Source organism: Vigna angularis, chromosome 1, assembly GCF_016808095.1.
Source record: "Vigna angularis cultivar LongXiaoDou No.4 chromosome 1, ASM1680809v1, whole genome shotgun sequence".
Taxonomy (NCBI): domain Eukaryota; kingdom Viridiplantae; phylum Streptophyta; class Magnoliopsida; order Fabales; family Fabaceae; genus Vigna; species Vigna angularis.
This window is the reverse complement of record NC_068970.1, coordinates 11,651,822-11,677,245: the sequence shown is the minus strand read 5'-3', so window position 1 is coordinate 11,677,245 and position 25,424 is coordinate 11,651,822. Positions and strand designations below refer to the sequence as shown.

Sequence of the window (25,424 nt, the reverse complement as noted above, 5' to 3'; positions counted from 1 at the left end):
TGATGATCGAGCTTGTTTTGGAAATTTCTCCATTGCGTTTTGTATTTTATTATTTACTTATGATCTAGGTAGATTAATTATAGTTAATCGATGGGCCTTACAAGAAAACTAAGAATTGAAGTGGGTGCAGGGTGTGCAAATGTTGGGTGGTGGGCAACTTCGGAAACAGTGGATTGTAACAATGGATGGAGTTCCGGTGAAACCCTTTGTTTTATTATCTCTGGTTACATTATTTTCCTTGCCCTTATTTTTCAAACTAAACTTGTGGAATGGGTGTTGGGTTGTTGGACAGTTGACTCTGTTGATTTTGATTATCTTCTTCTACTCATGCAGTGAAGATGTCTATTGAATCGTGCATGTGGTAGGTGTAGATTATTTAACTTACCGCAAAACTTTGTTTTATTATATTCTCATCTACTATTTTTCTTATCTGCTCAGGTGGCTTTTGTCTCTCTTATTTGTTGTAGGAAGGTACATGTTCAATGAACAATTATGGTCAGAGAATTTGTTATGGAAATTTCTCCATTGGTTTTTTAATTCCTGAATTTGTTTATTCATGTTATCATCTAGGTCCTTCATCTTTTACCCCAATAAATTATTGTTTTATTGAATACATGGGCTTTACATGAAAGCGTATTGGTTGTAGGAAGGTACATGTGTCAGCCAAGGTGTTTGTCTAAGCTTGAGCAATACTTGATCGCCTAACCTTATAATGATCGACCCTACTATGGAATTTTCTCAATTAGTGTTTTAGTTCTTGAATTTGTTTATTCATCTTATGGTTTGGGTCTTTCATCTTCTACCCAAATTTCTTGAATGGATGGGGTCTTGGTCCTTCATCTTCTACCAAATTTGATTATTGTTTTCCTGAATTGATGGGCTCTACACGGAAACTAAGAAATGAAATGTGTGCAGGATGTGCGATTGGTGGATGGTGGGCAGGTTTCGGTAACAATGGATGGAAATATGGTGAACCTTAGGTTTTATTATTATTGCGGTTATCCTTCAAACTAAACTTGTGGAGGAGGAGATCTTAAAAGTAGATACTTTATGAGTGACAGGTTTTGGCATTTGTTGTATTGGACCGTTGGGTGTTGGTTTTGGTTATCTTCTTCTACTCATGTTGCAGTTAAGAGGATAGTGGATCGATGCAGTATGTTTTATTATGTTCTCATATACTATTTTTCTTGTCTGTTCAAGGTTGATTGGCTTTAGTCTCTCTTGTTGGTTGTAGGGATATACATATTTCGGCCATTGTGTTTGTCTATGCAAAGAGCAATAATTGATCATTATGATGGGATCATTATGATGATCGAGCTTGTTTTGGAAATTTCTCGATTGCTTTTTGTATTTTATTATTTACTTATGATCTAGGTAGATTAATTATAGTTAATCGATGGGCTTACAAGAAAATTAAGAATTGAAGTGGGTGCAGGGTGTGCAAATGGTGGGTGGGGGGCAACTTCGGAAACAGTGGATTGTAACAATGGATGGAGTTCCGGTGAAACCCTTTGTTTTATTATCTCTGGTTACATTATTTTCCTTGCCCTTATTTTTCAAACTAAACTTGTGGAATGAGTGTTGGGTTGTTGGACAGTTGACTCTGTTGATTTTGATTATCTTCTTCTACTCCTCATGCAGTGAAGATGTCTATTGAATCGTGCATGTGGTAGGTGTAGATTATTTAACTTACCGCAAAACTTTGTTTTATTATATTATCATCTACTATTTTTCTTATCTGCTGAAGTGGCTTTAGTCTCTCTTATTGGTTATAGGAAGGTACATGTTCAATGAACAATTATGGTCAGAGAATCTGTTATGGAAATTTCTCCATTGGTTTTTTAATTCCTGAATTTGTTTATTCATCTTATCATCTAGGTCCTTCATCTTTTACCCCAATAAATTATTGTTTTATTGAATACATGGGCTTTACATGAAAGCGTATTGGTTGTAGGAAGGTACATGTGTCAGCCAAGGTGTTTGTCTAAGCTTGAGCAATACTTGATCGCTGAACCTTATGATGATCGACCCTACTAAGGAATTTTCTCAATTAGTGTTTTAGTTCCTGAATTTGTTTATTCATCTTATGGTTTGGGTCTTTCATCTTCTACCCAAATTTTTTGAATGGATGGGGTCTTGGTCCTTCATCTTCTACCAAATTTGACTATTGTTTTCCTGAATTGATGGGCTCTACACGGAAACTAAGAAATGAAATGTGTGCAGGATGTGCGATTGGTGGATGGTGGGCAGGTTTCGGTAACGATGGATGGAAATATGGTGAACCTTAGGTTTTATTATTTTTGAATTCAATATTGCGGTTATCCTTCAAACTAAACTTGTGGAGGAGGAGATCTTAAAAGTAGAGACTTTATGAGTGACAGGTTTTGGCATTTGTGGTATTGGACCGTTGGGTGTTGGTTTTGGTTATCTTCTTCTACTCATGTTGCAGTTAAGAGGATAGTGGATCGATGCAGTATGTTTTATTATGTTCTCATATACTATTTTTCTTGTCTGTTCAAGGTTGTTGGCTTTAGTCTCTCTTGTTGGTTGTAGGGATATACATGTTTTGGCCATTGTGTTTGTCTATGCAAAGAGCAATAATTGATCGCTGGATCATTATGATGGGATCATTATGATGATCGAGCTTGTTTTGGAAATTTCTTGATTGCTTTTTGTATTTTATTATTTACTAATGATCTAGGTAGATTAATTATAGTTAATCGATGGGCCTTACAAGAAAACTAAGAATTGAAGTGGGTGCAGGGTGTGCAATTGGTGGGTGGCGGGCAACTTCGGAAACAGTGGATTGTAACAATGGATGGAGTTCCGGTGAAACCCTTTGTTTTATTATCTCTGGTTACATTATTTTCCTTGCCCTTATTTTTCAAACTAAACTTGTGGAATGGGTGTTGGGTTGTTGGACAGTTGACTCTGTTGATTTTGATTATCTTCTTCTAGTCCTCATGCAGTGAAGATGACTATTGAATCGTGCATGTGGTAGGTGTAGATTATTTAACTTACCGCAAAACTTTGTTTTTATTATATTCTCATCTACTATTTTTCTTATCTGCTCAAGTGGCTTTAGTCTCTCTTATTGGTTGTAGGAAGGTACATGTTCACTGGACAATTATGGTCAGAGAATCTGTTATGGAAATTTCTCCATTGGTTTTTTAATTCCTGAATTTGTTTATTCATCTTATCATCTAAGTCCCTCATATTTTACCCAAATTAATTATAATAGTTTTATTGAATACATGGGCTTTACATGAAAAAGTATTGTTTGTAGGAAGGTACATGTGTCAGCCATGGTGTTTGTCTAAGCTTGAGCAATACTTAATCGCCTAACCTTATAATGATCGAGCCTACTATGGAATTTTCTCAATTAGCAATTCGGTTCCTGAATTTGTTTATTGATCTTATGGAACTTACTATGGATGTCTGTTGGGTGGGTCTTGGAGGCAATGGTGGTAGATTTATGTTTGGAATGGCTGTAGTCTCTCTCATTGGTTGAATGGTAGGAAGGTACATGATTGTGTATTTGAAATGGTTGTACTCATATTTTTTTGCGTTTCCATTCACTGTAGTACGGTACTTTACTGAACATTATGATCATCGAGCCTTATGGTAATTTCTCCATTGTTTTTTAAATCTTGAATTTATGAATTCATCTTAGGGTTTAGATCCTTCATCTTCTACCCAATTGATTATATATATATATATATTTTTTTTTTTATTTTTTTTAAATTCATGTGCTTTACACATAAGCCAAGCAATGAAGTGTGGTGTAGATGTGCAAATGATGCATGGAGATTCTGTGATTTGTGAAGCTAAAGGTTTTATTTACTGTTGCATTCTTCTGACTTAATTTTTAATTGGCTAAACTTGGTTTGATTTTGATTTTTTTTATTGATGGTGGTGTGCCTGCAGAGAGGGAGTTTGTAACAGTCACTACAGGTGTATCGGTTACATTTTTATGTGTTCTGGCCTTATGAAAGGCTTTGTGAGATGAACATGGTTGGTTCACAAGTGCTGTTGGGCTTACTCTTTGATTTGATGGTTTGCTTATTGGTTTTCCAAAACCCTTCAATTCATTGTTTTTTATATTTGTTCGATTTGGATAGGAATATGTATTTTTAAGCAAGATAATACTGGAGTATGTTCGTTGTGCTGATATATGCTTGTTATAGACTAGCTATCTTTTTCCCTCTATTCTTGATTGTTGTTTTGACTACTTAGGTCAGAGTCTTTGGAGGTATTTTGGATTAGGATATGTCCAAGTATGAACAGTCTATTTCCAATTTTGAAATGTGGGATGTGATTGTCAGATATTTTCTAGGAATATGGATGTATTTTTAATTCAGTTTTATTCTTGTATTGAATTAGATATTTGTTAATATGGTCCTTTAATTCTAATATAATTATTATAATTGATTATTGCTTTAGTAGTTATTCCTGTTTGAAATTCATAGTTATTTAAAAAAAAATGTTGTATTTTCATTTCTACATTTTGTTCTTTTTTATGGACTCTGATCAGTAAATTGAGATTATTTTTTCTTGTGATTTGGATTATGTGAATCTTTACTCTAATAGCAAAATAAATATTTACTCGTTAGAATGTATTATGTGAATGTGAATGATTTATTTTAATGTAAATATTTACTCTTATCAGAATGTATTATGTGAATGTGAATGATTTATTTTAATGTTATTTAAAATATTTTTTATAGTAAATCAGTAAAATGTGATTTTTCTTTTTTTGGTGTGATTTGTAGTAGAAACAGGTATGTTTTTTCATTCTTACTGGAATTCTTTTCTGTTTTCTAATTTCAATCAAAGGATATGGATTCCTAAATTTTTTCGTGGGAATTTTTTTAAACTTCTTCCTTTACTAAACCAGACAATTTATTCCCTAAAGTTTTGTAAATATTTTTTTAAAGATATCTATTAGTGAGAAAATTTTTAAACCATTTTATGCATGTACTTTATTAGATATATAGTCCTAAATTGTCCTGTTTACATTTCAGATTAGAGAAATGAAAACAAGTACCCTTGTTATATATTATAAAAATATTGCATGATTTGTCAAAACTACATTTAAATTCAAAAACAAAATTGAATTCATACTCTTGTTTTATTTTCTTATATTGCCTTAATATTATGAAATAGAAAAGTAATTGTAAAAGCATCACTACATCTTTAATTATAGATAGGTAGTCTGCTCTATCTGAGGTAGCTCTTAGCAATAGCTCCTTATTGAATATTTTCTTAGCAATTGCTCTTAGTATTGTTTTATCTTTCTTTTGACTTTTACTACTGCAAACACTAACAATATCTAGTTATATGTTGTTTTCTTTTAATAAATAATCTTCATTACTATCTATAAGATTTAATTTGATATAAGTCTAATATGGCTTGACCCAAATGAATCTTATTGGTTGTAGGAAGGTACATGTATCTACCATGGTGTTTCTCTAAGCATGAGCAATACTTGATCGCTGAACATTATGATGATCGAGCCTGCTATGGAAGTTTCTCAATTAGTTTTTTGGTTCCTGAATTTGTTGACTCATCTTATGGTGTTGGTCCATCTTCTGCCCAAATCGATTATTGTTTTCTTGAATTGATGGGCTTTACAGGGAAACTAAGAATAGAAATGTGTGCAGGGTGTGCAAATGGTGGGTTGTGGGCAGGTTTCGGTAACGGTGGATGGAAATCTGGTGAACTATAGGTTCTATTATTTTTGAATTCATTTGAATTCATCATGTTTCATTGCCGTTATTGTCCAAACTAAACTTGTGGAAATTGTGATCTTAAAAGTAGGGCTTTACAGGGAAACTAAGAATAGAAATGTGTGCAGGGTGTGCAAATGGTGGGTGGTGGGCAGGTTTCGGTAAGGTACATGTGTCAGCCATGGTGTTTGTCTAAGCTTGAGCAATACATGATCGCAGAACCTTATGATGATCGAGCCTACTATGGAATTTTCTCAATTAGCATATTGGTTCCTCAATTTGTTTATTCATCTTATGGTTTTGGGTCTTTCATCTTCTATTCAAATTTCTTGAATGAATGGGGTGTTGGTCCTTCATCATCTACCCAATTTGATTAATGTTTTCTGAATTGATGGGCAAAAGGTGGGTGTGGGCAGGTTTCGGTAACGGTGGATGGAAATCTGGTGAATCTTAGGTTTTTATTATTTTTGAATTCATTATATGTTCATTGGCGTTATTCTTCAAACTAAACTTGTGGAGTGAGATTTTAAAAGTATACTTTATGAGTGACTGGGTTTGACATTTGTGTTTTTGGACCCTTGGCAGTGGATCAATGCAGTATGTTTTATTACGTTCTCATATGCTATTTTTCTTGTCTGTTCATGTTGGATTGGCTTTAGTCTCTCTTGTTGGTTGTAGGGAGGTACATGTTTCGGCCATGATGTTTGTCTATGCAAGAACAATAATTGGTCGCGGGATCGAAGTTGTTTTCGAAATTTCTCGATTGCTTTTTCAATTGTTGTACTTTATTATTTCTTATGATCTAGGTCGATTAATTATAGTTAACTGATGGGCCTTACAAGGAAACTGAGAATTGAAGTGGGTGCAGGGTGTGCAAATGGTGGATGGTAACAATGGATGTAGCTCCGGTGAAACCCTTTGTTTTATTATCTCTGCGTTCATTATTTTCCTTGCCCTTATTTTTAAAACTAAACGTGTGGAATGGGTGTTGGGTTGTTGGACAGTTGACTCTGTTGATTTTTATTATCTTCTTCTACTCGTCTTCCAGTGAAGATGTCTACTGGATTGTGCATGAAGTAGGTGTAGATTATTTAACTTACTGCAAAACTTTATGTTTTATTATATTCTCGTATACTATTTTTCTTGTCTGCTCAAGTGGCTTTAGTCTCTCATATTGGTTGTAGGAAGGTACACATGCACTGGACACTTATGGTCAGAGAATCTGTTATGGAAATTTCTCCGTTGGTTTTTCAATTCCTGAATTAGTTTTTTTATCTTATCATCTAGGTCCTTCATTTTTTACCCTGAGTAATTATAGTTTTATTTAATAGACGGGCTTTACATGAAAACGTATTTGTTGTAGGAAGGTACATGTGTCAGCGGTGGTGTTTGTCTAAGCATGAGCAACACTTGATCGCTGAACCTTACCCAAATTTCTTGAATTGATGGGGTCTTCCTTCATCCTCTACCCAAATTGATTATTGTTTTCTTGAATTGATGGGCTATATAGGAAAACTAAGAACTGAAATGTGTGTAGGGTGTGGTGTGCAAATTGTGGGTGGTGGTCAGGTTTTGGTAATGGTGGATGGAAATCTGGTGGGTTTTATTATTTTTTAATTCATTATTTTCATTGCCGTTATTCTTCAAACTAAACTTGTGGAGTGATTGATCTTGAAAGTCGGCAGTCTATGAGTGACAGGCTTATTGGACCATTGGCTGTTGATTTTGGTTAATCCTCTACTCATATTTCAGTGAAGAGGATGTCTATTGGATCGTGGATGCCGTAGGTGTAGGTTATTTAATTTCCTACCGATCTTTACATGTACTATTTTTATTGTGTGCTCGAGTTGGAATGATTTTAGTCTCTCTTATTGGTTGTAGGGACGTACATGTTTTGCTGGAGTAATAATTGATCGCTGGACATTATGTTGATTGAGCCTGTTTTGGAAATTTCTCCATTGCATTTTTAATTATTGTATTTGTTTATTTATCCTATATTCCAGGTTCTTCATCTTCTACTGAGATTAATTATAGTTTTCTTGAACAGATGGGTTTTAGCTGGAAACTAAGAAATGGAGTGGGTGCAGGGTGTGGAAATGGTGGGTGGTTGGCAGGTTTGATGACAGTGGACGGAGTTCCAGCGTGAAACCCTTTGTTTTATTATATTTGCTTTAATTTTTTTCATTGCCGTTATTGTTCAAACTAAACTTGTGGAGATGGAGATGGTTAAAGTAAGTACTCTATGAGTTAGAGAGGGTTTGCCATTAGGGTCTAACTTTTGGAGTGGGAGATCATGAAAGTAGGCACTCTATGAGAAGCTTTGACATTTGGGTTGTTGGACTGTTCACTCTGTTGATTTTGATCATCTTCTCCTACTCTTTTTGCATTGAAGAGTCATTTACTATTTTTTTTGTCGGCCATGGTTTTTGTTTAAACAGGAGCAGTACTTGATCACTGGACATTATGTTCAACGAGCATGTTAAGGAAATTTTGGATCTCTTTATTCATCTTATTGTCTAGGTCCGTCATTTTCTACCCAGATTAATTATAGCAATACTTGGTTGCTGAACATTATGAAGATCGAGCCTATTGCGGAAGTTTCTCAATTAGTTTTTTGGTTACTGAATTTGTTTATTCATCTTATGGTCTTGGTCCTTCATCTTCTACCCAAATTGATTGTTGTTCTCTTGAATGGATGGGGTCTTGGTCCTTCATCTTCTACCCATATTGATTATTGTTTTCTTGAATTGATATGTATATGTAGAATTGAAATGTGTGCAGGGTGAGCAAATGGTGGGTGGAGGGCAAGTTTAGGTAACAGTGGATGGAGATATGTTGAAAACATTAGGTTTTATTATCTTTGAATTCGTTATCTTTGAACTCATCCATTAGGTTTTATTATATTTGAAATCGTTATCTTTGAACTTATTATTTTCATTGACATTATTTGTCATGCTAAACTTACTTGTGGAGTGGGAGATCTTGTAAATAGGCACTCTATGAGTGGGAGGCTTTGACATTTGTGTTGTGACTTTTTGCTGTTGATTTTTACAATGTTCTACTTCATTGCAGTGAAGAAGATGTCTATTGGATCGTGGATGCAGTAGGTTTATATTATTTAACTTATTACAAAGTTAAATGTTTTATTACGTTCTCATTTACTACTTTTTTGTCTCCTCAAGTTGGAAGGGCTTTAGTCTCTTTTATTTGTTGTAGGAAGGTGCATGTTTCGACCACGGTGTTCATGTATCCAAGATCAATACTGCTGAACATTCTGATCATCAAGCCTGTTTTTGAAATTTCTCCTTTGAAATTTTAATTCTGGAATTTGTGTTGTTATCTTATTGATTAGCTCCTTCATCTTCTACCCAGATTAATTATACTTTTCTTTGTATGCATGGGCTTTATAGGGAAACTAAAATGAAGTAGGTGCAGGGTGTGCAAATGTTTGAGTGGCTGGAAGGTTTGGGAAGCAGTGGATTGATATCTAGGGAAACTTTTGGTTCTATTATCTTTGCAATTATTTTTCTGGCTAAACATTTGGAGTGAGAGTTCTTGTAAACAGGCACTATATGAGTATGGGAGGCTTTGGAATATGTATATTTGTGCCTTTGCCATTTGTAGTGGAAACTTGCTTGCTATGGATGTCTATTGTGTTGTGGAGGCAATTTTTTTGAATGGTTGTAGTCTCTCTCGTTTTATTATGTTTCCTTTCACTATTATTCTTATGAGTGTGAGGTTTTGGCACTTGTGTTGCTGGACTGTTGACTGTGCTAATTTTGATTGTTTTCTAGTCATTTTGCAGCGAAAAGGATGTCTACTGGTCGTGGAGGCAATATCTGTAGATTATTGAACTTACTATAAAGCTTTATATTTTGTTAAGTTTCCATTTACTATTTTTCTTATGTGCTTCGGTTGGATTCCCACTGTAGTCTTTTATTGGTTGTAGGCTTTACATGTGTCACCAATGTCTTTGTCTAATAAGCAAGAGCAATACTTGATCACTGAAATTGATGATCATGCCTGTAATAGAAATTTCTCCATTGGTTTTTTAAATATTGAATATGTTTATCATCTTGTCATCTAGGTCTTTCATCTTCTACCCATATTAATTATAGTTTCCTTGAATTCATATTTTTCATTGCCATTAGTCTTTAAGCTAAACCTGTGGAGTGGGAGATCTTCTAAAAAGGTGATGCAGGAGTGAGAGGCTTTGACATTTTTGTTGTTGGACCGTTGACTCTGTTGATGTTTATTATATTCTTCTTGTCTTGTCTATTGGATCGTAGAGCCAATAGCTTAGATTACTTTGTGTGTTTTGATGTTTCTATTTACTTTGTGTTTTGAGTTAGAATTGTTGTCTTTCTTATTGGTTGTTGGAAGGTACATGTGTCAGCCATTGTGTTTGTCTAAGCAAGAGCAATATTTGCAAATGGTGGGTGGTGGGCAGGTTCTGGAAGCATTAGATCCGGTGAAATCTTTGATTTTATTATCTTTGCACTCATATTTTTCATTGCCATTATTCTTCAAGCTAAACTTCTGGACGGGGAGATCTTCTAAATAAGCGATATAGGAGTGAGAGGCTGACTTTTGTGTTGTTGGACTGTTGACTCTGTTGATTTACAGTAAAGATGCCTATTGGATGGTATTGGGTCGTAGAGCCAATAACGGTATATTATTTAACTTACTACAGAGCTTGATGTTTTATTATGTTTCCATTTACTTTATGTGCTTAAGTTGGAATTGTTGATGCCTCTCTTATTGGTTGTAGAAAGGTACATGTGTCAGCCATTGTGTTTGTCTAAGCAAGAGCATCTCATGGAAATTTTACCATTGGTTTTTAATTATTGTATTTATTTATTCATCTTATCATCTAGGTCCTTCATCTTCTAACCCAAATTGATTATTGTTTTCTTCAATTGATGGGTTTTCCACGGAAACTAAGAAATGAAATGTGTGCATGATGTGCAAATCGTAGGTGGTGGGCAGGTTTTGGAAACGGTGGATAGAGATCCGGTGAATCATAGGTTTTATTATTTTTGAATTCTTTAAGTTCATTGTCGCTATACTTTAAACTAAACTTGTTGAGTGGGTTTCTTAATTGTAGATACTTTATGAGTTGCCGGCTTTGATATTTGTGTTGTTGGACCGTTGGCTGTTGATTTTGATTATCTTCTTCTAGTCATTTTTCTGTTAAGAGGATATTGGATCGATGCTGTATGTTTTATTACGTTCTCATATACTATTTTTCTTGTCTGTTCAAGTTAGATTGGCTTTAGTCTCTTGTTGGTTGTAGGTAGGTACATGTTTCGGCCATGGTGTTTGTCTATGCAAGAGCAATAATTGATCACTGGAACATTACGATGATCGAGCTTGTTTTGGAAATTTCTCGATTGCTTTTAATTATTGTATTTGTTTATTTATCTTATGATCTAGGTCCTTTATCTTCTACCCACATTAATTATAGTTAATGGATGGGCAACTTCGGAATTAGTGGATGGTCACAATGGAAGGAGCTCGGTGAAACCCTTTGTTTTATTATCTTTGCATTCATTATTTTCATTTGCGTTACTTTCAAACTAAATTTGTGGAATGGGAGATCCTAAGTAGGCACTCTATAAGTGAGAGGTTTTGACATTTGGGTTGTTGGACAGTTTACTTTGTTGATTTTGATTGTCTTTTTCTACTCTTCTTGCAGTGAAGGGGATTCATTTCTATTGGATCGTGCATGCAGTAGGTGTAGATTATTTAACTTACTGCAAAGTTTTGTTTTATTACATTCTCATTTACTATTTTTCTAGTCTGCTCAAGTGGCTTTAATCTCTCTTATTCGTTGTAGGAAGGTACATGTTCACTGGACAATTATGGTCAGAGAATCTGTAATGGAAATTTCTTCATTGCTTTTTTAATTCCTGAATTATTTTATTCATGTTATCATCTAGGTCCTTCATCTTCTACCCAAATTAATTATAGTTTTATTGAATACGTTGGCTGTACATGAAAATGTATTGGTTGTAGGAGGTACTTGTGTCAGCCATGGTGTTTGTCTAAGCATAAGTGATACTTGATTGCATGATCGAGCCTACTATCAAAGTTTCTCATTGTTAGAGAACTAACTGAGACATTTTATTCATTCATATATTCCTAACAAGGTTTTGGTATTCTATATATATAGAATACCATGAAAGAATACAACCCACCTCTTAAGTATGGTACACACTCACAAAACAACATAAACTTAATACATTTCAACACTCCCCCTCAAGTTGGAGCATATAAATCATATGCACCAAGCTTGGAACATATAAACTGAATCCTAGGCCCTCTTAAAGACTTAGGCAAAATATCTGCAAATTGTTCATTAGAATTGACATTCTGTAATGAGATCCTTGGACAGCAACTTCTCTCTGATGAAATGACAATCAATTTCTGTATGTTTTGTTATCACATGAAACACTGGATTGGAGGCAATGTGAAGAGCTGCTTGGTTATCACAATACAACTTTATAGGCTTATTTTCACAGAATTTTAATTCTTGAAGGAGTTGTTTGATCCATATAAGTTCACATGTAGCTATGGCCATAGATCGGTATTCAGCTTCTGCACTAGATCGAGCAACAACACTTTGTTTCTTGCTTTTCCATGATACAAGGTTACCTCCAAGGAGTACACAATATCCTGTGGTAGATCTTCGATCATTCGGACAACCAACCCAATTTGCATCACAATATCCTTCTAACTCAAATCAGTTATATAGACATACAACCGTCCATGTCCTGGATTCCCTTTTACATATCTAAGGATGCGTACCATGACATTCCAATCAATATGAGGATTTTGTATAAATTGGCTCACAACTCCCACTGGACAAGAAAGATCAGGTCTTGTTATGGTGAGATAGATTAGTTTTCCAACCAACCTTCTGTATCTTTCTGGATCTGAGAAAGGTTCACCATGGTCTCATTAATTTTTTATTTGAGTCCATAGGACTATCAATGGGCTTGCAATCTGTCGGACCTGTTTCCTCCAAAATATCAAGGGCATATTTTCTTTGTGAAATGATGACTCCTTCTTTTGATTGTGCCACTTCAATACCAAGGAAGTATTTCAAACGACCTAAGTCTTTCGTTTGAAAGTGGTTGAACAAATGATCCTTTAATTGAGCAATTCTCGCAACATCATTTCCTGTAATCACAATATTATCAACATAAACCATAAGTAGAATGCCCATAAAACACTGAATGATCTGCTTCACATTGTTTCAATCCAAATTGTTGCACAACATGGCTAAATTTACCAAACCAAGCTCGAGGTGATTGTTTCAAGCCGTAGAGTGAATGACATAATTTACAAACTAACTTAGACTCCCTTTGAGCAACATGACTAAATCTAGAAGGTTGCTCCATGTATATCTCCTCTTCTAGATCACCATGAAGAAAGACATTCTTAATGTCCAATTGGTGAAGTGGCCACTGTCTAATGGCAGCCATGACAAGAAATAGACGAACACTAGTGATTTTACTGATTTTGGCCACAAGAGAAAAAGTATCACAATAGTTGAGATAATAAACCTGAGTATATCCCTTTGCGACTAGACGAGCTTTAAGACGATCAATGGCACCAGTAGGACCAACTTTAATAGCATATACCCATCTGCATTCCACGGGTTTCTTATTAGGAGGAAGAGGTATAAGTTCCCAAGTGCCACTATTGTCAAGTGCCTGCATTTCATCAATCATGGCTTGTCACCATCCAGGGTAATCAAGTGCCTCACGAACATTATTAGGAACTTTAATGTTAGAAAGGGAGGAAACAAAGGAGAAATATGTAGGAGACAGACGATGATAACTTAAAAAATTATAAACAGGATAAGGATTACGAGTAGATCAAATACCTTTTCGAAGAGCAATAGGCCAAGCATGATTTAAGTCAAGAGAGGACGAGGAGGATGGAGGATCCATGGTCTAGGAATCTGATGGAGAAGGAACTGAGTCTCGAGGATCTTCAGGCAAGGAGGAAGGTGGTTGAACAATATTTTGTGCATTCTAAGTTTGAGCTGAAGATGGTGAAGATGGAGAAGCGGGAATAACCAAGGGATCACATGATGGTATAGGAAGCATCTCTTCAACAGATGAACGATCCTCCTTGGAAGACAAGAAGAAGGGTGTATCCTCAAAAAAGGTGACATCAGAAGACATATAATACCTTCCTGTGGAGGGAGAATAACATCTATATCCTTTTTGAATGCGACAATATCCCAAAAAGACACATTTAATAGACTTGGGAGAAAGTTTATCAAGACCTGGGGAGACATTACGAACAAAACAAGTGCTCCCAAAAACACGTGGAGGGACATGGTAAATAGGATCATTTGGAAAAATTACTAAGTGAGGAACTTTATTGTCAAGAGATGAAGAAGGCATCCTATTGATCAAAAAACAAAAACACGTGGAGAGACATGGTAAAGAGGATCATTTGGAAAAATTACAGAGTGAGGAACTTTATTGTCAAGAGATGAAGAAGGCATCCTATTGATCAAAAAACAAGAAGTGAGGATTGCATCCCCCAATGATGAATAGGAACATTAATATTTAACATTAGGGAACGTGTTGTTTCAATAAGATGTCTATTCTTTCTCTCAGCTATGCCATTTTGTTGTGGAGTGTGAGGACATGTTGACTGATGTAAAATTTCTTTGGAAGATAAAAATGAAGAAAATGCAGTAAAAAAATATTCCTTAGCATTATCACTTCTGAGAATTTTAATTGTCTTTCCAAATTGATTCTTAATTTCATTAACAAAGGACATAAAAATGACTAAAAGTTCAAATCTCTCTTTCATAAGATAAACCCACGTACACCGAGAAAATTCATCAATGAAGGTTACAAAATAGTTAAAACCAAAGGAAGTAACTCGACTCGGTCCCTAAATATTAAAGTGAATGGTAGAAAAAATAGACTTACATCGTGTTTGAGATTTCTTTGGATAAGAAGATCTAACATGTTTTCCTAACTGACAAGACTCACAATCACAGGAATGTGTTTAAGATTTGGAACCATCAACTTCAGCTTAGACAAATTTGGGTGACTCAAACGATCATGTAAAATTTTAGGAGATGAAGTTGGAATGCAAGAAACAAAAGAGTTAGGTTTTAGGAAATACAGTCCTCTTGACTCATATCCTTCTCCTATTTGATGACCCGTACCATGTTCCTGTATGACAAAGGAAGTAGCAATAAAGGTTATAGAACAATTTAATGAACGTGTCAATTGACTCAAGGAAATTAAATTATAAAGACAATGAGAAATATACAAAACAGAATTTAAGTTTAATGAAAGAGATAAGGACACTTTGCCGATTCCTTGAGATGTCAATTTGGATCCATTAGCAACAGTAACTAATTGAGGAACTTTTTGAGGGGTAATGGAGGAAAATAAACGAGTGTTACCAGACAAATGGTTTGAGGCACCTGAATCAAGAATCCATGAACCTTGACATTTCACAAATTGTGCGATGCATGCAGTTGACACACTTGGCACTGAAGGAAACTGACAAAGGCCAGTGGATTTGTCAGACTTGTATCTCAAAAATTCTTGATACTCTTCATTTAAGATTCTTGATTCGTATGAGCATTGCACATACCCACTTCGACTACCATGGCCTCCTCGATTAGCTCCTCTCCTTGAAGTGGCAGATAAGGAGAAATTAATTTTAGTAAAGGATGTCATTCTAAATCTGTGAGAAGAATCAAAACTTAGGATCCAAAACAGAGACAAGGTCTTACGACTATGGGAAATCAGAATCCCTATCCAACCATACTAAGAAATGAAACTCATCAACAGTAGACTGTGAAATCTGTTATTAATGAGGAAGAAGGCTCAATATGGAAAACTGAATCTGGTTCCACAAGTAATGAAGCGTAACAGCATTGAGGGAGAAACTTAGCTTGAGGGAGAAAACCCTAGGTGCAAACAACAGCCACCAAAACAACGAAGCAAGGGCCAAAACATGCTTAGGAAGCTCCGGCGAAATTGTCTGCAGTGACGCGGTGTCGATTTGACACCGAGAAGGCGGCGCGTGAGGAACACGTGCCGGAGACTTGCTAGAGAGAAGCGGCGCGTGGAGGAGCGTGCGGAGGTTTCTGAGGAAGCGACCACCATGGTTGGGTCGCGCTTCTCGGGGCGAACCTAACCCTTAACTTTGCCTGACAAACGGCGACGGAGGACGGCGGTGGCGATAGTAGCGACGGCGGCGGAAAGTGACGACGACAGCAGTGGCACATTGGGTCTGGCTGTTGATACCATGTCAGAGAACTAACTGAGACATTTTATTCATTCATATATTCCTAACAAGGTTTTGGTATTTTATATATATAGAATACCATGATAGAATACAACCCACCTCTTAAGTTGGGTACACACTCACAAAACAATATAAACTTAATACATTTCAACACTCATTTAGTATTTTGGTTCCTGAATTTGTTTATTCATCTTATGGTCTTGGGTCTTCTATCATCTACAAAATTTTCTTGAATGGATGGGGTTTTGGTCCTTCATCTTCTACTCAAATTGATTATTGTTTTCTTGAATTGATGGGCTTTACACGGAAACTTAGAAATGAAATGTGTGCAGGGTGTGCAAATGGTGGATAGAAATCTGGTGAACCTTAAGTTTTATTATTTTTGAATTCATTATTTTCATTGCCGTTATTCTTCAAACTAAACTTGTGGAGTGGTAGATCTTGAAAGTACACACTCTATGAGTGGCAGACTTGTTGGAACATTGGCTGTTGATTTTGATTAATGTTCTTCTACTCATGTTGCAATGAAGAGGGTGTCTATTGGATCGTGGATGCAGTAGGTTATTGAACTTACTACAGTGCTTTATGTTTCCTGTCATTCTTATGTACTATTTTTCTTGTCTGCTCGAATTGGAATGACTTCAGTCTCTCTTATTGGTTGTAGGTAGGTATTTGGTTTACATGTTTCGGCCACGCTGTTTGTCTATGCTAGAGCAATGATTGATAGCTGTTATGTTGATTGAGCCGGTTTTGAAAATTTCTCCACTGCATTTTTAATTTTGTATTTGTCTATTTATCTTATTGTCTAGGGCCTTCATATTCTATCCAGATTAATTATAGTTTTGTTGAATCGATGGGAAATGAAGTGGGTGCAGGGTGTGCAAATGGTGGGTGGTTGGCTGAACAGTGGATGGAGTTCCGGTGTGAAGGCCTTTATTCTACTATATTTGCATTCATTATTTTCATTTCCGTTATTGTTCAAACTAAGCTTGTGGAATGGGAGATGCTTGAAGTAAATGAAGTGAGTTTGAGGCTTTGACATTTAGGTCTAACTTTTGGAGTGGGAGATCATTAAAGTAGGCAGTCTATGAGTGAGAGGCTTTGACTTTTGGGTCTAACTTTTGGAGTGAGAGATCATGAAAGTAGGCACTTTATGAGTGAGAGGCTTTGGCATTTGGGTTGTTGGACTGTTGACCGTTGATTTTGATCATCTTCTCCTACTCCTTTTGCATTGAAGAGTTATTTACTAGTTTTCTTGTCTGCTCTAGTTGCTTTAGTCTCTCTTATTGATTGTAGGATGGTACATGATTTGGCCATGGTCTTTGTTTAAACAAGAGCAATACTTGATCACTGGGCATTATGTTCAAGGATCCTGTTATGGAAATTTTTCCGTTGGTTTTTCAAGTCCCGGATCTCTTTATTCATCTTATCTTCTAGGTCCTTCATCTTTTCCAGATTAATTATAGCAATACTTTATTGCTGAACATCATGAAGATCGAGCCTGCTATGGAAGTTTCTCAATTAGTTTTTTGGTTCCTGAATTTGTTTATTCATCTTATGGTCTTGGTCCTTCATCTTCTATCCAAAATGATTATTGTTTTCTTTAATGGATGGGGTCTTGTTCCTTCATCTTGTACCCATATTGATTATAATTTTCTTGAGTTGATGGGTTTATAGAGAAACGAAGAAAGGGTGAGGAAATGGTGTGGTGGCCAAGTTTAGGTAACAGTGGATGGAGATATGTTAAACGTCAGGTTTTATTATATTTGAATTTGTTATCTTTGAACTCATTATTTTCACTGGCTTTCATTGACGTTATTCGTCAGATTAAACTTGTGGAATGGGAGATCTTGTAAATAGGCACTGTATGAGTGAGAGGCTTTGACATTTGTGTTGTGACAGTTGGCTGTTGATTTTGGCTAATGGATCTGGATGCAGTGGGTTTAGATATTTAACTTACTATAAAGCTTCGTGTTTTATTATGTTCTCATTTACTATTTTTTTGTCTGCTTGAGTTGGAAGGGCTTTAGTCTCTTGTATTGGTTGTAGAAAGTTACATGTTCCGGCCATGGTGCAAGATCAATAATGCTGAACATTATGATCATCGAGCCTGTTTTGGAAATTTCTCCTCTGGAATTCTAACTCCTGACTTTGTGTTTTTATCTTATTGATTAGCTCCTTTATCTTCTACCCAGATTAATTATATTTTTCTTGTATGCAAGCCCTTTCCAGGGAAACTAAAATGAAGTTGGTGCGGGGTGTGCAAATGGTGGTTGGTGGGAAGGTTTGAGAAGCAGTGAAACCTTAGGTTCTTTGTCTTGGCATTTTTTATTTTCTTCGCAATTATTTTTCTGGCTAAACATTTGGAGTGGGAGTTCTTGTAAACAGGCACTATATGAGTATGAGAGGCTTTGGCATTTGCAGTGAAAACTTGCTTGCTATGGATGTTTGTTGTTTGTGGAGGAAATGGCGGTAGATTATTATTTGGAATGGTTGTAGTCACTGTCGTTTTATTATGTTTCCATTCACTATCATTCTTATGTGGTTGATTTGAAACGGCCTAGTGTCTCGTATTAGTAGTAGAAGGTACATGTATCATTCGGTGTTTGTCCATGCAAGAGCAATACTTGATCATTGAAGGTTATTTTCGAGCCTGTTATGGTGTAGGTGTGCAATCTGTGCATTGTGACGCTGAAGGTTTCATTTACCGGTACAAAGCAGTGTTTTCTGGATTAATTTTTAACTGGCTAAACTTGTTTGTTTGATTCTGATCTTGGTTTTAACTGTCACTACGAGAGTACTGTTACAAACTGACATTTTTGATGGATATGTCTGTTTCTTTTGTGTTATAGGTTTGTAAAATAAATTATGGGATGAGCATGGTTGACAAGTTCTGTTGGGCTTTACACTTTGATTTGATGGTTTGCTCAAATCCTTTCCATTCATTATTTTTCATTTTTCTTTGATTTGGTTAGGAATTGATGTATTTCTAAGCATGCCCGGTACTGGCGTTTTGGAGAAGAATTTGTTAATTTCAGGGTACTGCTCTTCATATGGTATAAAGAATTTGAAATTGTATAATTGGAGGCAATGGCAGTAGATGTATGTTTGGAATGGCTGTAATCTCTCTCATTGGTTGAACGTGATTGTGTATTTGAAATGGTTGTACTCTCATTTTATTGCGTTTCCATTCACTATAATATTATTTATTTATCACTATATGTATTTCTAAGCAAGATGATACTGGAGTTTTAGGGAAGAATTTGGTAATTTCAGGATGCGGTTCTTGAAATGGTATAATTGAACTATTTGCATGAATCCCTTTTGAGCACAAGCGAGGGACTTATAATCATTGAAGAGTTTAGAAGGGCTTATGATAGCATGTGATGACTGATCTTAACTAATTATTCCTAGCAAATCCCTTTTGAGCACACGCGAGGTAGTTGTAATCATGGAAGAGTTTAGAAGGGCTTATGATAGCATGCGATGGACCGATCTTAACTTATTTAGGCCTACCTTGGTTTTATGAGATCATCTTGGGCTTTGCAGTATTTGATTTCTTATTGTTTCTGTACCAGGAATTGATTCAATTTTACGGCTTTAGTTTCTGGTGTTGAAACTCTGACGTATCCAGCTTTAACTTGATATCATTTGTTAACAACATTTCTTTTGGAGTGGGGTTTGTTTAAGCCTACTATGGGCATGAAGCTGGCAGTTCAACTTGAAACAGAAGCAGCTAATGAAAACCTAATTTCTTCTGTGTGGTTCCACTTCATACTTAGCTGTCATTTGGAGTATGTACATCGTGTTGTTATACGCTTGCTATAGAGTAGCTATCTTTTTCCCTCTTTGTTGTTTTGACTACTTAGGTCAGAGTCTTTGGAGGTATTTTGGATTAGGATATGTCCCAAGTATCAACAGTCTATTTCCAATTTTGACATATGGATGTGATTGTCAGATATTTTCTAGGAATATATTCAGTTTTATTCTTGTATTGAATTAGATATTTGTTAACATGGTCCTTTAATTCTTATATAATTATTATGAATGATCATTGCTTTAGTAGTTATTCTGTTTGAAATTCATAGTTATTTAAAAGAAAATGTTGTATTTTCCTTTCTACATTTTGTTCTTTGCTATGGACTCTGATCAGTAGATTGAGATTATGTTATATAAAATATCATTTTATAGTACTCAGTAAAATGAGATTTATTTTTTCGTGTGATTTTTTGTAATAGAAACAGTTTACTGGATTCTTTTCTGTTTTGTAAATATTTTTTTTTAAGATCTTTAGTCTATTAGTTATAAATTTTTAAACCATTTTATGCATGTACCTTTATTAGATATATAGTCCTAAATTGTCCTGTTTACATTCCAGATTAGAGAAATTAAAAACAAGTACACTTGTTATATATTACAAAATTATTATACGATTTGTCCAAACTACATTTAGATTCAAAAACAAAATTGAATTCATACTCTTGTTTTATATTCTTATATTGCGTTAATATTTTGAAATAGAAAAGTAATTGTAAAAGCATTGCTACATCCTTAATTATACATAGGTAGTCAGTCTGCTCCATCTGAGGTAGCTCTTAGCAATAGCCCTTTATTGAATATTTTCTTAGTAATAGTTCTTAGTATTGTTTTACCTTTCTTTTGACTTTTACTACTGTAAACACTAACAATATCTAGTTATATGTTGTTTTCTTTTGATAAATAATCTTCATTACTATCAATAAGATTTAATTTGATCCAAGTCTAATATGACTTAACCCGTATGATTTTAAATCAGACTAGATGTTTTGGTCACTGTCTATGAAGACTTTTTCGCCCATCATTCATGTGAGGCATAGAGAAAGTTTATATTTCTATTTAGAACTTTCTCCATAATATTTTTTATAAGCTTGGCATACAATATTTTTCTGTTTCAACTTATGAAGATTTGATATTTGTTTACAGAATTTTTATATAATAATCATATTTCATCACAAAAATTACTATCCTACCACTTCATATATTCTCATACATTTAATAAAGTTTTTATGATAATCTTTAATAAGTTTTCGTTCAAATACATTCCTTCAGCGAATCATTCTTAAAGGAGGTCTACTAGATAGAAATAAGGTGTGTTTTTTGAAAATAAATAAAATTTTATTAAATAATTTTTTTTAATATAATTTATTTAAATATAATTTTATCCTTTAACTATTTTCTAGTCGTTAGAATAAGTTAATTCTAATGTTTTATTAAATTAATAAAATTATATATAAAAACAATATATATATTATTTATTTAAATTTTATATATAATCTCATCAACAATTTATTTTATTGCAACTGATTCACATGATCTATATAATAATAATAAAAGTTGTGAAAACATGTAATTATGTTTAAAATTTGATACACAATAATTAATAATATAAAAAAGATTAGTTAAAGTTGCTGACAAATGAGTCACATATCCCATGAATAAAACCAATTAGCACATATTAATCTGATTCAATTTGGATTAAAAGTTAAACAAATTTAATAAAATGGGTTTGAATTTTGAAACTGAGAAGTTACATTCTATTAACTTAAAGACAAAGAAATGTAATAAATTATTTATTACATTGCATACTTTCCCGCCAAATGAGTTGGCGCCCAAAACCTTCTCCTATATATAGAAACGGTAAACAGTGAAGGGAAGAAACACAACAGAGTGATTTGAAAACTAAATCCCTAACTTTCTCTCTCTTCAATGGCGCCACAGAAACTCAACGACTACGACTCAAGCGACTCGAGATGACGGCAGCCCTCAAACTCCATTCCAAAGTCACCCAACTCTCCAATTTCACTCCTTTGCTTGAGTTTAAATTGTCTAAGCAATAGCCTCTCATGGAAATTTTTCCATTGGTTTTTAATTATTTTATTTGTTTATTCATCCTATCATCTAGGTCCTTCATTTTCTAACCCGGATTGATTATAGTTTTCTTGAAAATATGGGCTTTATAGTTTTCTTGAATTTATGGGCTTTATACGGAAACTAAGAAATGAGGTGGGTGGAGGGAGTGCAAATGGTGGGTGGTTGGCAGGTTTGGTAACTGTGGATGGATTTCCGGTGAAACCCTTTGTTTATTATATTTGCATTCACTATTTGTCATTGCCGTTACTTTTCAAACTAAACTTGTGGAATGGAAGATCTTGAAAGTAGGCACTCTATAAGTGAGAGGCTGACATTTGGGTTGTTGGACCGTTGACTGTCGTTTTCCTCTTGCAGTGAAGAGATGTCTATTGGATCATGGATGCAGTGTGTGTAGATTATTTAACTTGCTTCATTTATGTTTTATTACGTTCTCATTTACTATTTTGTTGTCTGTTTGAGTGGCTGTAGTCTCTCTTATTGGCTGTAGGAAGGCCATGGTGTTTCTTTAAACAGGAGCAATACTTGATCACTGGACATTATGGTCAACGAGTATGTTATGGAAATCCCTCCATTGTTTTTTTAGTTCTTGAAATTGTTTATCATCTTATCATCTAGGTCCTTCATCTTCTACCCAAATTAATATAGTTTTCTTGAATACATGGGCTTTAAAGGGAAACTTACTGGTTGTAGGAAGGTACATGTATCGACCATGGTGTTTGTCTAAGCATGAGCAATACTTGATTGCTGAACATTATGATGATCAAGCCTGCTATGGAAGTTTCTCAATTAGTTTTTTGGTTCCTGAATTTGTTGACTCATCTTATGGTGTCGGTCCATCTTCTGCCGAAATTGATTATTGTTTTCTTGAATTGATGGGCTTTACAGGGAAACTAAGAATAGAAATGTGTGCATGATGTGCAAATGGTAGGTGGTGGGCAGGTTTTGGTAACAGTGGATGGAGATCCGGTGAACTAAAGGTGTTATTATTTTTGAATTCATTATGTTCATTGCCGTTATTCTTCAAACTAAACTCGTGGAGTGGGAAATCTTGGATGTAGATACTTTATAAGTGACAGGCTTTGAGATTTGTGTTGTTGGACCGTTGGCTGTTGATTTTGATTATCTTCTTCTACTCACTTTGCAGTTAAGAGGATATTGGATCGATGGAGTAGCTGTAGATTATTTTACTTACTAAAAAAGCTTTATGTTTCATTACGTTCTCATGTACTATTTTTCTTGTCTGTTGAAGTTGGATTGGCTTTAGTCTTTCTTGTTGGTTGTAGGGAGGTATATGTTTCCACCATGGTGTTTGTCTATGCAAGAGCAATAATTGATCGCTGTAACATTATGATGATCGAGTTTGTTTTGGAAATTTCTCCATTCATTTTTTAATTATTGTATTTGTTTATTTATCTTACCGTCTAGGTCCTTCATCTTCTACCAGATTAATTATAGTTAATCGATGGGCTTTACCAAGAAAACTAAGAAATGAAGTGGGAGCAGGGTATGCAAATGGTGGGTGGTGGGCAACTTCGGAAAAAGTATATGGTAACAATGGAAGGAGCTCGGTGATACGCTTAGTTTTATTATCTTTGCATTCATTATTTTCGTTGGTGTTATTTTTCAAACTAAACTTGTCGAATGGGAGATCTTGAAAGTAGACACTCTATAAGTGAGAGTCTGTGACATTTGGGTTGTTGGACAGTTGACTCTGTTGATTTTGATTATCTTCTTCTACTCTTGCAGTGAAGAGGATGTCTATTGGATCCTGCATGCAGTAGGTGTAGATTATTTAACATACTGCAACGCTTTATGTTTTATTACATTCTCATTTACTATTTTTCTACTCTTCTCAAGTGGCTTTAGTCTCTCTTATTGGTTGTAGGAACGTACATGTTCACTGGACATTTGTGTTGTGACAGTTGGCTGTTGATTTTGACTATGTTCTTCCACTCATGTTGCAGTGAAGAAGATTGGATCTGGATGCAGTAGGTTTAGATTATTTAACTTACTACAAAGCTTCATGTTTCATTATGTTCTCATTTACTATTTTTTGTTCTCATTGAGTTGAAAGGGCTTTAGTCTTTTTTATTGGTTGTAGGAAGGTACATGTTCTGGCCATGGTGCAAGATCAATAATGCTGAATATTATGATCATCGATCCTGTTTTGGAAATTTCTCCTTTGGAATTTTAATTCCTGAATTTGTGTTTTGATCTTATGGATTATTTCCTTTATCTTCTACCCAGATTAATTATATATTTTTTGTATGCAAGGGCTTTACAGGGAAACTAAAATGATGTTGGTGAAGGGTATGCAAATGGTGGGTGGTGGGTGGAGGGTATGCAAAGGCACTACATGAGTATGAGAGGCTTTGGCATTTGCAGTGAAAACTTGCTTGCTATGGATATCTGTTGTTTGTGAAGGAAAGGCGGTAGATTACTTTTTGGAATGGTTGTAGTCTCTCTCGTTTTATTATGTTTCCATTCACTATCATTCTTATGTGGTTGATTTGGAACAGCCTAGTGTCTCGTATTAGTAGTATAAGGTACATGTATCATTCGGTGTTTGTCCATGTAAGAGCAATACTTGATCATCGAAGATTATGATCTTCGAGCCTGTTATAGTGTAGGTGTGCAATTTGTGCATTTGACGCTGAAGGTTTTATTTACTGGTACAGAGCAGCATTTTCTGGATTAATTTTTAACTGGCTAAACTTGTTTGTTTGATTCTGATCTTGGTTAACTGTCCCTGCGAGAGTACTGTTACAAACTGACATTTGAGGTGGATATGTCTGTTTCTTTTTTATGTGTTGTAGGTTTATAAAAGAAATTGTAGGGTGAGCATGGTTGACAAGTTCTGTTGGGCTTTGCTCTTTGATTTGATGGTTTGCTCAAATCCTTTCCATTCATTATTTTTCATTTTCGTTTGATTTGGTTAGGAATTGATATATTTCTAAGCATGCCCGGTACCGGAGTTTTGGAGAAGAATTTTTTAATTTCAGGATACTGCTCTTGAAATGGTATAACGAATTTGAAATATAATGAATTAGAATGGCTAACCACTCTAGATAAAATAATTCTTTCTTTTTGAGTATTAAAAATCATGGAAGAGTTTAGAACGGTTTAAAGCAGCATGTGATGACCAATCTTAGCTTGTTATTTAGAGCTACTGAGGCTACCATGCTTTTATGGGATCATTCTGGACTTATTGTCTTCATCCGTGAAGCAATGGATGTGTGGTATAGCATATCACAGGAAGTATGTGATGATGATGTATCAAATTTGGTGTTTGTGCTCTTTTCTTGTTAGCATTTTTTTGTTTCTATGTACTCTAGGCTGAGTTAAAAACTTGAAAAGGAGCAATTAAAAACTTAAAAGGGAGTTAAGTACGGCTTGTATTTTCCAATTCCAAATTACTATAACAGAACATCTCAGTTGCACAAACAAACATGAGGGAGTTTTATATGCTCAAATTCCATAGAA

The 25,424-nt window shown here is 34.9% G+C and overlaps 1 long non-coding RNA gene across 50 annotated transcripts in view; it reads left to right on the top strand.

The window, feature by feature from the left end:
* Positions 1 to 25,424, top strand: part of LOC108345672 (uncharacterized) — a 33,940-nt gene that overhangs the window by 6,970 nt on the left and 1,546 nt on the right. For 10 of the 50 annotated variants that reach the window (XR_008249063.1, XR_008249073.1, XR_008249066.1 and 7 more), the window contains one exon: positions 131 to 24,826. This is a non-coding gene — a long non-coding RNA (uncharacterized LOC108345672). The remainder of the gene's footprint in view (positions 1 to 130; positions 24,827 to 25,424) is intronic. The other 40 variants (XR_008249077.1, XR_008249059.1, XR_008249061.1 and 37 more) reach the window with 40 other exon arrangements.